Genomic DNA, 12,611 nt, shown 5'->3' on the forward strand with positions numbered 1-12,611 from the left:
CCTGCCATTTTACATACTCGTACATTCCACGTACTGACGTCATTTGACCTGCATCGTTTTATGATGCAGATACAGGTGTTAGAGATCCTCAACAGGCGCATCGTTGAAGATCATTTCTTTTCAGCTATTTGGTGAGTCCTTCTTGTATTCGAAGGAACTCCTTATCCTTTTATTATTGTTAAGTGTGATGTTTCTTTTGAGGTAGCCATGGACATGTCATTGGCACCATCTAAGAGTATTAGAGGCTTCATAGACAGAGTCTGATGATGTAATCGGAGTAGTTCTCCTTAGAAACTACTTCTTCTAAGAATTATCTATTTTTCCTTTGATTATGACAATCCCACATTAGTATTATTAAGTCTTCCGCTGATGAACAAATGAGTAATGAGACCAAGTGGTTCTCTCGGAAGCCAGAGATGGTTTCTGAGTGCCGGCCACGCCTAGGGTACCCTCTCGGGGCATGACAAACTTGGTATCAGAGCACAGAGTTCAAAAGTCCTAGGGTGTCTATGAAGCCGTGTCTAGTAGAGTCTTGTTTATAGGTGTGTCGTGCACCACATTTATAATCAGGAAGCTATAGGACATTAGGAATTATTTCACTTCTTTCATAATCTGAGTTCGTGCGATAGAGTTTAACTCTATAAAAGCTTTCTTTCTAATTCGTGCGTTTACACATTTCAGACATGCCTCCTAAACGTTCAGCTAGTCAAAGGAACGCTCCCAGCACTGAGGTTCCACAGTCAGTGATGCCTCCATGGAGAACTAGGGGCCGACCTGCAAGGTCTACTGAGGTACCCCAAGTACCTACTGTTCAGACCACTCCTACTTCTGAGGATGATTTTCGAGGAGCAATTGCTATGCTCACCCAGTTGGTGGCTGCTCGAAATAGTAGCCAGAGTTCACCAACTCCTAGCTCTAGTTATCAAGAGTCGTCTGCTGCCACGAGGATCAGAGATTTTTTGAGAATGAATCCACCGATCTTCACGGGTTCTAACGTTGATGAAGACCCCCAAAATTTCATTGATGAGATGTGGAAGATACTAAAAGCGATGCATGCTACAGAGATTGAGGGTGTTGAGTTGGTGTCTTATCAACTCAAGGATGTCGCAAATGTCTGGTATAACCAGTGGGAAGAAAGTAGAGGTGAAGATGCAGAGCCTGCTCTTTGGGATGAGTTTGAAAGAGCATTTCTTGATAACTTTTTTCCCCAAGAGCTACGTGAAGCAAAAATTGAGGAGTTTGTGAACCTCAAGCAAGAGAGTATGACTGTGAAAGAATATAGTTTGAAGTTTATTCAATTGTCCAAATATGCCCCAGAAATGATTCCTCATATGAGGTCTAAGATGAGGAAGTTTGTCTCTGGCCTAGGCAAACATGTAAAGAAAGAATGTAAGGCAATGTTAATGATTTCTGACATGGATTTTTCTAGATTGATGGTGTATGCTCAGCAGGTTGAGGATGACAAGAAAAAGGACCGAGAAGAACACCTAAGCAAGAAGGCTAAGTCTGCTGGGCATGAGAATGAGCAGAAGCAAGGGAAGGGTAACAAGTCTTTCTTTCAGAAAAGGTCTTCCAATTATGCACCTTCCCCAACAAATGCTTTTACACCTAATACCAGGTATGATCAGAGATCGCTAAGTCACCAAAACTTTCAATCTCAAGGTTCTCAGTCCCAATTAAGTATGGCTCAAGGTTCTAGAGGAAAACCACCATGTGCTAGATGTGGGAGGCTCCATTTGGGAGAGTGTCGTGTGGGCACCAATGCTTGCTACGGATGTGGAAAGATAGGTCACTTCCAGAATGAGTGTCCTTCAAAAAGGCAGGGAGATGGAAGTAGTAGAGCTCAGTTTTCTTCTGCAGCTCCACAGAATAGAGGTAATCATAGAGGTGCAGCTTCAAGTGCAGGTGGGGGAACCAACCGCCTGTATGCTATGGGTAGTCGCCAAGACCAAGAAAACGCACCCGATGTTGTTACTGGTATGCTTCGAGTCCTTTCTTTTGATGTGTATGCATTACTTGATCCGGGTGCTACATTATCTTTTATGACTCCTTACTTGGCTAGTAAATTTGAGATCCTTCCTGAGTGTCTTCTTGAGCCTTTCAGTGTGTCTACTCCTGTTGGTGATTCTATCTTAGCTGAGAGGGTCTATAGAAATTATACTGTGTCAATCTATCATAGGGATACCATGGCTGACTTAGTTGAGTTGGACATGGTTGATTTTGATGTGATTCTTGGTATGGACTGGCTTTATTCTTGTTATGCTTCGATTGATTGTAGGACCCGAATTGTCAAGTTTCAATTTCCAAACGAGCCTATCTTAGAGTGGAAGGGGAATTCTGTAGTGCCTAGGGGTAAATTTATTTCCTACCTTAAGGCCAGAAAATTAATCTCTAAGGGATGTATATATCATATAGTTCGAGTCAAAAATATTAATGATCAGACTCCATCTCTTGAGTCAGTTCCCATTGTGAATGAGTTTCCTGAAGTCTTTCCTGAGGATCTACCTGGAATTCCTCCTGATAGAGAGATAAACTTTGGTATTGATATCCTTCCTGATACACAACCTATCTCCATTCCTCCTTATAGGATGGCTCCTGCTGAGTTGAAAGAGTTGAAAGAACAACTGAAAGACCTCCTAGATAAGGGGTTTATTAGGCCAAGTGTCTCACCCTGGGGCGCTCCTGTCCTATTCGTACGAAAGAAAGATGGGTCCCTTAGAATGTGCATTGATTACCGACAACTAAACAAGGTCACCATTAAAAACAAGTACCCTCTCCCCAGAATAGATGATTTATTTGACGAACTTTAGGGTGCCACATGTTTCTCTAAGATAGACCTCAGATCAGGCTATCACCAGTTGAAAGTGAGAGAATGTGACATCCCGAAGACGGCTTTTCGAACCCGCTATGGTCATTTTGAGTTTCTTGTTATGTCCTTTGGATTGACAAATGCTCTAGCAGCTTTTATGGACCTCATGAACCGAGTATTCAAGCCATACCTAGATACGTTTGTAATTGTCTTCATCGATGATATTTTGGTCTACTCTAGAAGTAAGAGTGAGCATGCTAATCACCTTAGGATTGTCCTTCAAACTCTTAAGGAGAAGGAGTTGTATGCTAAGTTTTCAAAGTGTGAGTTTTGGCTTGAGTCTGTAGCATTTCTAGATCATATTATATCTGGGGATGGAATCCAAGTTGATACTCAAAAGATTAAGGCAGTTAAGAACTGGCCCCGACCCACCTCTCCAACCGACATAAGGAGTTTCTTAGGTTTGGCTGGTTACTACAGGAGGTTTGTTGAGGGATTTTCATCCATATCCTCACCATTGACTAAGCTGACTCAGAAGAAGGCTAAGTTTCAATGGTCTGATGCTTGTGAAAAAAGTTTTCAAGAGTTGAAAACTAGATTGACTACTGCTCCAATACTATCCCTACTCGAAGGAATGGATGGTTTTGTAATCTATTGTGATGCTTCAAGAGTTGGGTTGGGATGTGTATTGATGCAGAAAGGTAAGGTCATTGCCTATGCCTCCAGGCAGCTTAAGACTCATGAGAGGAACTACCCCACTCATGACCTTGAGTTGGCAGCTGTGGTATTTGCTCTTAAGATTTGGCGTCACTATCTTTATGGTGTACATGTGGATGTGTTCACAGACCATAAGAGCTTACAGTATGTATTCAGCCAGAAGGAGCTGAATTTGAGGCAAACGAGATGGCTAGAGTTGCTCAAGGATTATGACATGAGCATTCTCTACCACCCAGGTAAAGCAAATGTAGTTGCTGATGCTCTTAGCAGGTTATCTATGGGGAGTACAACTCATGTGGAAGAGGAAAAAAAGGAGTTGGCAAAGGAAGTGCATAGACTTGCGCGTTTGGGAGTTCAACTTATTGACTCTAGTGAGGGTGGTACAATAGTACGAAATGGAGCCGAATCATCTCTAGTTGCAGAGGTGAAAGAAAAGCAAGATCAGGACCCTATTCTTCTTCAACTGAATTATTATCTCACATTCTTATTGCTAAAAGACATAATGAACTATTAATGAAAAATCATGATAATTGGCCAGTTGGTTCTTTGCCACTCCCTGAAGTGAATCAGGCAAATTATAACCAACGAAAAAAAGGCCATGGCCTCAGTCGTGGTCGTGATCAAAAAAGAAATTTTAATCATGATACTCAGCTGGCACCGAGAAATGACCAGCAATATAAAAGGCAGGTTAAAAAGCCAGAAGCTTTATCGAAGAATAATTCAGAAAGTGTATGTCATAAATATGGAGGTGTGGAGCACTGGTCGCGGACTTGCCGGTCGTCAAAACATCTGGTTCAGCTATATCAGACATCCTTGAAAATGGCATAAAATAATTCAGAGACTAATTTTATCTTTGACGATAATATTGAGCCTATGCATTCGGATGTAGCTGATTTCTTTAATTTTTCAGATGAAAATATGAATATCGATAAGATTAACAATAGGTAAATAATTTTTCTTTATCTGTATTAAATATGATGTTTGTACTTTTCTAGTCATTGTAAATAAATAAAATTTATATAATGTACCATGTGTTAATACTTATTTTATTTCTTATTGAAGAAAATATGGAAATGCCTCAAATTTTATTTGGATCAACGACCAATCACGAGTATATTTGTGTAATTGATAGTGGAACAACCCATGCTATATTTAAAGACGAGAAATATTTTTTTAACTTGCTAAGAAGAAAAGCAAATGTTACTACAATTTCTGGTAATTCAAAAATAATAGAAGGCTCTAGAAGAGCTACTATAATTCTGTCTAATGGGACAAAAATTGTTATAGAAAATGCACTATTTTCTTCTAAATCCCCAAGAAACTTATTAAGTTTTAAAGATATCCACAAAAATGAATATCATGTTGAGACATTAAATGAAATGAATATTGAATATCTTGGTATAACCAAGAGTGTCTCAGGACAGAAATATATTTTGGAAAAATTATCAACTTTGTCATCTGGCCTATATTATGAAAAAATTAGTGCAATTAAAGCACATATGATCATAAACCAGAAGTTTACTGATCTAAATACATTTGTGCTATGGCATGATCAAATAGGTCATCCTAGATCAATATTAATGAGATGAATTCTTAAAAATTCAACTGCACATCCGTTAAAGAACTCGAAGATTCTTACATTTTCATGTGCTGCTTGTTATCAAGGCAAATTAATTGCCAGACCATCGACCCTGAAGGTTGACATCGAATCTTCTAGCTTTTTAGAGCGTATACATGAAGATATATGTGGACCTATTCATCCACCTAGTGGATTGTTTAGATATTTTATGATCCTAATAGATGCATCATCTAGATGGTCTCATGTGTGCCTGTTATCATCTTGCAACCTGGCATTTGCAAAGTTGTTAGCACAAATAATAAGATTGAGAGCGCAATTTCCATATTATCAAATTAAGGCCATTCGCCTTGATAATGCTGGAGAATTTATATCCCAAGCTTTTAATGATTATTGCTTATCAATTGGGATAAAAATTGAACATCCTGTTGCTCATGTTCATACTCAAAATGGCCTTACAGAGTCATTTATAAAGTGCATACAATTAATAGCAAGACCTCTACTAATGAAAACAAAATTGCCAATTACTGTTTGGGGTCATGCAATCTTACATGCAGCAGCACTTGTACGTCTCAGACTGACACATTATAATAAATATTCTCCGTCACAATTAGTATTTGGACATGAGCCAAATATAGCCCATCTAAGAATTTTGGTTGTGCGGTATACGTGCCTATAACACCACCACAATGTACAAAGATAGGCCTTCAATGAAGGTTGGGAATATATGTTGGGTTTGACTCACCATCCATAATTTGATACCTTGAACCGTTGACTGAAGACTTATTCACTATTCGATTTGCAAATTGTCGGTTTGATGAAACAACTTTTTTGCCATTAGGGGGAGAGAAAAAGGAATTCGAAAAAGAAATTGCGTGGAAAGTTTCATCACTATCTCATTTTGATTCATGCACCCGCACATGTGAGTAGGAGGTCCAAAAAATCATCCACTTACAAAAAATAGCAAATCAAATGCCAGATGTATTTACTGATTTGAAACGGATAACTAAGTCACATATCCCTACAGTGAATGTGCCTATCCGAATTGATGTCCCAAAAGGACCATCAACTAGTATCATACCTTTTGAATTCCAAACACGCCTGAAGTGTGGTAGATCATTGGGATCAAAGGATAAAAATCCTAGAAAGAGAAGTGTGAGAAATAATAAAAATGATACTACACAAGAACCTCCTGAAGAAGGTCAAAATTTGAGTACTCCTGATATTCCTAAAGAAATCAGTGAGCCCAAGATTCAAATGAATGAAGAACTTTCAATAAGTTCTATCGGTGATGAGATAAATTTAGATCAATCGAAAATTATGGTGGATAATGTTTTTGCATATAATGTTGCAATTAACCTCATGCAAGATAGTAAAAGTCTTGAGCCTAAATATGTCGAAAAATGTCGACGTAGATGTGATTGGACAGAATGGCAAAAGGCAATTCAATCAGAATTAAACTCACATGCTAAACGTGAGGTTTTTGGACCTGTAGTCCAAACCCCTAAAGGTGTAAAACCAGTTTGCTATAAATGGGTTTTTATTAGAAAACAAAATAAGAGAAATGAAATTGTAAGATACAAGGCATGCCTTATTGCACAAGGATTCTCTCAAAGACCCAGAGTCAATTATGAAGAAACATATTCACCTGTTATGGATGGAATAACATTTCGATATCTCATCAGTTTAGCTGTATATAAAAATCTTGAAATACATCTAATGGATGTAGTTACAACTTACCTTTATGGTTCACTTGATAATGAAATTTACATGAAAATTCCAGAAGGATTAAAATTGTCTGCAACATGTAATAAGTCTCGAGAGATGTACTCAATAAAACTGCAAAGATCATTATATGGTCTGAAACAATCAGGACGCATGTGGTATAATCGCCTTAGTGAGTACTTAATAAATGAAGGTTATATAAATGATGTCATTTGTCCATGTGTTTTTATTAAGAAAATGGAATCAGAGTTTGTTATACTCGCCGTTTATGTTGATGACATAAATCTCATTGGAACCCCTGAAGAGGTCCAAAAGACAATTGAATATCTAAAGAAAAAATTTGAGATGAAATACCTTGGAAAGACAAAACTTTGTCTAAGTCTATAAATTGAATATTTAGCAGACGGAGTTTTTGTCCACCAATCTGCCTACACTGAGAAAATTTTAAAACAATTTTACATGGACAAAGCACATCCATTAAGTTCTCCAATGGTTGTTCGATTACTTGAAGTGGAAAAAGATCAATTTTGACCTCCAAAAGAGGATGAAGAAATTTTTGGTCCTGAAATACCATATCTCAGTGCTATTGGTGCACTTATGTACCTTGCTAATGCAACCAGGCTTGATATAACATTTTCTGTTAATTTGCTAGCAAGGTATAGTTCATCCCCAAAGCAAAGGCATTGGAACGGTATCAAACATATTTTGCGATACTTGAAGGGTACTATTGATATGAGTTTGTTTTATACTAACAAAGGTTGCGTAGACCTTATTGGTTATGTAGATGTAGGTTATTTATCAAACCCACATAAAGCTCGATCTCATACAGGCTATCTATTTACATACGGAGGAACTGCTATATCATGGCGATCTACAAAACAGTCTATTGTTGCTACTTCTTCAAATCATGCTGAAATAATAGCAATTCATTAAGCAAGTAGAGAATGTGTGTCGTTGAGATCGATGATACAGTTCATCAAAGAAAGATGCAGTCTGAAAAAGGATGTTAAAGTACCCACAGTTATATTCGAAGACAATGCCGCATGCATAGCTCAGTTGAAAGGTGGCTTCATAAAAGGAGGCAGAACGAAATATATTTCACCAAAATTATTTTTCACACATGATCTACAGAAGAATGGTGATATTGATGTACAACAAGTTCGTTCAAGTGATAATCTTGCAGATTTATTCACAAAGGCATTACCAACATCAACTTTTGAGAAGCTAAGATATAAGATTGCAATGCGTCGTCTCCAAAATATCAAATGAAGTTTTCATTAGGGGGAGTAAAATACGCGCTGCACTATTTTTCCCTTAACCATGGTTTTGTCCCACTCGGTTTTTTCTGGTAAGGTTTTTAGTGAGGCAGCAATCAAGGCGTATTACCAGATGTGTGTCCTCTTTTCCTTCATTAGGCTTTTTCCCACTGTTTTTTTAGTAAGGTTTTAACGAGACACACAACATCTATTTTGTTCAGAATAACTATGTAAATTATTTCTTGTAATTTTTTTTGAGACATTACACGTGGACATCCAAGGGGGGGTATTAGGAAGTAGATATTCCACTAACTTCCTTTTTCCTTTCTTCCTGTCCCTTTCCCACTTTCTTTTCCCTTTATTTTCCTCGTATATGTCCCCTCTACTTGCTATATTCTCTTCCTGCAATGGCTATAAAAAGCCACTGCTATTATGCATATGAAGACACAGAAACGAAAACAAAAAAATCAATTCTACTCTCTCTAAATTCTCTTACTCTCTTTTTCTTTATTAATTGTCGAGTTAGTTAATTTATAACATTTGCAAAGTTCAAATATCTTCTTGAAAATCAGATCTTAAATTATGAGGTAATTATATATTTTTTCCCAATGAAAAAATAAACAAAGTTTAATCCTCGTATACTTGCATGACTATGAGCCCGTTTGGATGGGCTTAAAAAAAGTAACTTTTATATATGAAGTGTTTTTAGAACTTTGAAGTGCTGAAAGTTATTTTTATAAATAAGCAGTTGGGTGTTTGGATAAAAGTGCTTAAATGAGGAAAATGATGTGAATTTTAGGGTTAAAAGAATAAAAATGGTAGTTTGGAAATTTAGTTAAAATAGAAGGAATATAAAAGTAATTTCCATGATCAAAGAAAATGACTTTAAGCACTTAGGAAAAAAAGTTAGGAATCCTAACTTTTCATTTTTGACTGACTTTAAGAAATTTATGGCTTAAAGTTAGCATTAGGCAAACACGTTCAAAAGCTAAAAAGAGGCTTTATTAACCAACTTAAAACCCATTCAAACGGGCTCTATATGTATCAAAGTTCATATGTATGTTCTTGATTGGCATCAGAGGATCCTTTATATTTGTTTTCTACTCTCTCTCTCTCTCTCTCTATATATATATATATATATATATATATATATATATATATATATTCAAGTATATGACACTTCATTATTTTATTCATTAGTCAGATAATGCAGTCATTTAAATTTAAGTACTCCATCATTTAAATTAGAACATCTTTTATTTGTTTTCTATTCTCTCTCTCTCTCTATTATGGTTATGTGGTGGGTCAATATTTTCAGATAAATTTAATAATAAAATTAATTTAGACTTTTTGATTGACATGGAAAATTTAAATACTATCGACACAAGCATGGGGAGTGGTTGCATTATTATATTTGTATAATTGCTTATGTCGTGTATCATTGGAAGAATCAAATGAAGTTTGTGTTTTTCTCTTTTTAGTGCAGGTATGTAATTTATTTTTTAAATTATTTTTTGGAAAATATGCAATTTTAAATTTAATCATATTCTAAAAATTGTTAAATTTTATTTATTGTATATTTGGGCATGGGAGCGTATTTTTCTACAACAACCATCACCATTCCCTCTAAGGACCAATCAACTTGAGGCCTCAACTACACTTGCACGTAAATGAACTCGACGTAGAATTCATTAAAATGAGACACGAAATATAATTGGTGTGATTAGAGATGTACTAGATAACCTAACTGATAACCAGGTATTTAAATTTTATTCATTTTGTTGCAAAAATTAAGCTGATACTTATTTTATTTAAATTTTTAATTATTCATATTTGTATCCTACTTATCAACATGTGAATATAATGACAAATGCATATATCTTGATAAATTCTCAAAGTAAAATATTTTATTGTGTTACATCATATCCTCTAATGTCAAATCACATGACATAATTGTAAGATTCTTCTTTTTGTAAGATTGTTTTTTACATTCACGTGATATTTTATTGACTATAGAATATTTAGGTCGATAACTATTATTATTTTATCTTTTTGTTATAAATATTAGTTATTATTAATTATTTTGTTAGTTTTAGTTAATATACATAACTATTTTTATTTTTATTTTTTGGTTAAAATATATCATAATTATTTTACTTGTTTTTTTATAGTTTATTTGACAATCTTATTTAGAAGAAGTTATTAATGGATTACCTGAGTGGTGTCGGATAGGACGATTCATTTGGATGACACATATGTCACTCATATGTTGAATTTATCGTGAGTCGGGTAGGACGATTCATTTAGACCATTTGGTTATTTTCAATATATTTTTATACCGTGCATTCATTTTGATGAAAAGTATTATAAGCATGATAAACAGACCAAAATAAAACAAGAGAACATCAGTGTGTTTAACTACACACAGTACTTATTGAAACAACGTCAAAATAATATGTTTCAGAAAACTCAGAAGAATAATTTTTGTTGATCTTTATTATTAATTAAATATGTAGTATCCACAATGTTGCAATAAGATTTTTGTAGAATCTTATGATTATCGGCGGTGAAAATTGTTGTTTTGTCCAGTGTAATATCAATTCAAGAATATTTTTTTAAATTTTAAATTTTTTATCTTACACTTTTCTCTTGAATGGTCAAATCAATTTTTTATTTTATTGTTTTCTTTTGGTTTTGAAGAATAATTAAAATAAAATAACATATAATATTAATTTAATCTTTTTTAACTTTGCTTGTAGTGTAATATCAATTCAAGAATAATTAAAGCAAAATGACAGAGAATTTATATATATATATATATCCATAGGTGTATTCTTGTTTTTTTCTACTGGTATCAGAGCATGTATTATTTATTTCTTAATAATTTTTTTGCAGGAACTTGTATTATGTCCTCAAAAATATTTTTCAAAGTGATTTTTGTTCTTGTCCTTGAAACTCTCTCTTCTCTCTCCTCTCATCTTCCACAACGGTAAGTGACTCCCCCACCCCCGACCCCCCTGACCCCCCCACCTCCATCCCACCTACACCCAGGCCACCACCTCCCCAAGCAGCCACCGGCGAAGACTATTTCCGGCCAGATCTCTCCCCCTTCTGTTCTCTCTCTTCATCTCTTCTTTCCTTCTTCTTTGTGTTTTTTTTTCTTTTCTTTTTTCCTCTTTGACTGCGATCAAAAATCCTCCACCAGTAGATTTTCGGGCAATTTTTGCACAGGTATTTCAGTATTTCCGGTGAGTGAACAGTATTTCCGATGAGTGAACAGTGTTTCCGGCGCATGAACAGTGTTTCCGGCACGTGAACAGTGTTTCCGGCACGTAAACAGTATTTTGAGGTGAACAATATTTTCAGCGCGCGAACAATATTTCCGGCGTGAACCAGGTTCTTTTCAACTGGAGTTGGTACCTCCGGTTTCCAAATATTCTTTGTTCATACACTTGTCGTTATATTTTGCTGACCTTAGACCATTGAATACTTTAGTAGTTCATATGCGTTTTCGTGGCTTTGGATAGTGATGGTAGATTAGGGTCATGTTCTCATTTAGGGTCGGGGACGAGGGTAAGGAGGGGTAAATGGGTTAAAGGAGAGTCTAGACTAAGAGTAGGTTCTTGGAACATTGGGACGTTAACGGGAAAGTCAATAGAGCTAGTTAAGATTCTTAAGAAAAGGAAGATTAATATAGCTTGTGTCCAAGAGACCAAATGGGTAGGTACTAAAGCTAAGGAGGTAGACGGGTATAAGCTTTGGTTCTCTGGTAGATCAAAGTATAGGAATGGGGTAGGCATTTTAGTAAACAGTGATCTAAGGGATCAGGTGGTGGAGGTTAGGAGAATCACTGATAGGATGATGTCGATTAAGGTGGTCATTGAAGGGACCACTTTGAACATTATTAGTGCTTATGCGCCGTAAGCGGGCTTAGCAGAGGAGGAGAAGAGGTGCTTTTGGGAGGATTTGGACGAGTTAGTGGGAAGCATACCGCCTACTGAGAAGCTTTTCGTGGGAAGGGACTTCAATGGGCACATCGGGTCTATTTCGGGAGGGTATGACGATGTGCATGGAGGCTTTGGCTTCGGGGACAGAAATGGAGGAGGAGTTTCACTTTTGGAGTTCGCAAGAGCTTTTGGGTTGGTGATAGTTAATTTGAATTTCCCAAAAAAGGAGGACCACTTGGTAACCTTCAGTAGTTCGGTGGCTAAGACACAGATAGACTTTTTACTCTTTAGGAAGGATGATAAAGGTCTGTGCAAAGACTGCAAGGTCATTCCGATAGACAACCTTACAACCCGACATAAGCTCTTGGTAATGGATTTAGGGATCAAGATAATGAGGAAGAAGAGGGTCGGGAATGATCGACCTAGGATCAGATGGGGGAGTTTGACCACGGCTAGTGCCCTGGAGATGGGAGAGAAATTAAAGGACATGGGGGCCTGGAATAGTAGTGGGGATGCGAACAGTATGTGGGATAGGACGACTAGTTGTATTAGGGTTGTAGCAAGGGAAGTGTTGGGAGTCT

This window comes from Solanum dulcamara, chromosome 5 (assembly GCF_947179165.1).
Source record: "Solanum dulcamara chromosome 5, daSolDulc1.2, whole genome shotgun sequence".
In the NCBI taxonomy this organism is placed as follows: domain Eukaryota; kingdom Viridiplantae; phylum Streptophyta; class Magnoliopsida; order Solanales; family Solanaceae; genus Solanum; species Solanum dulcamara.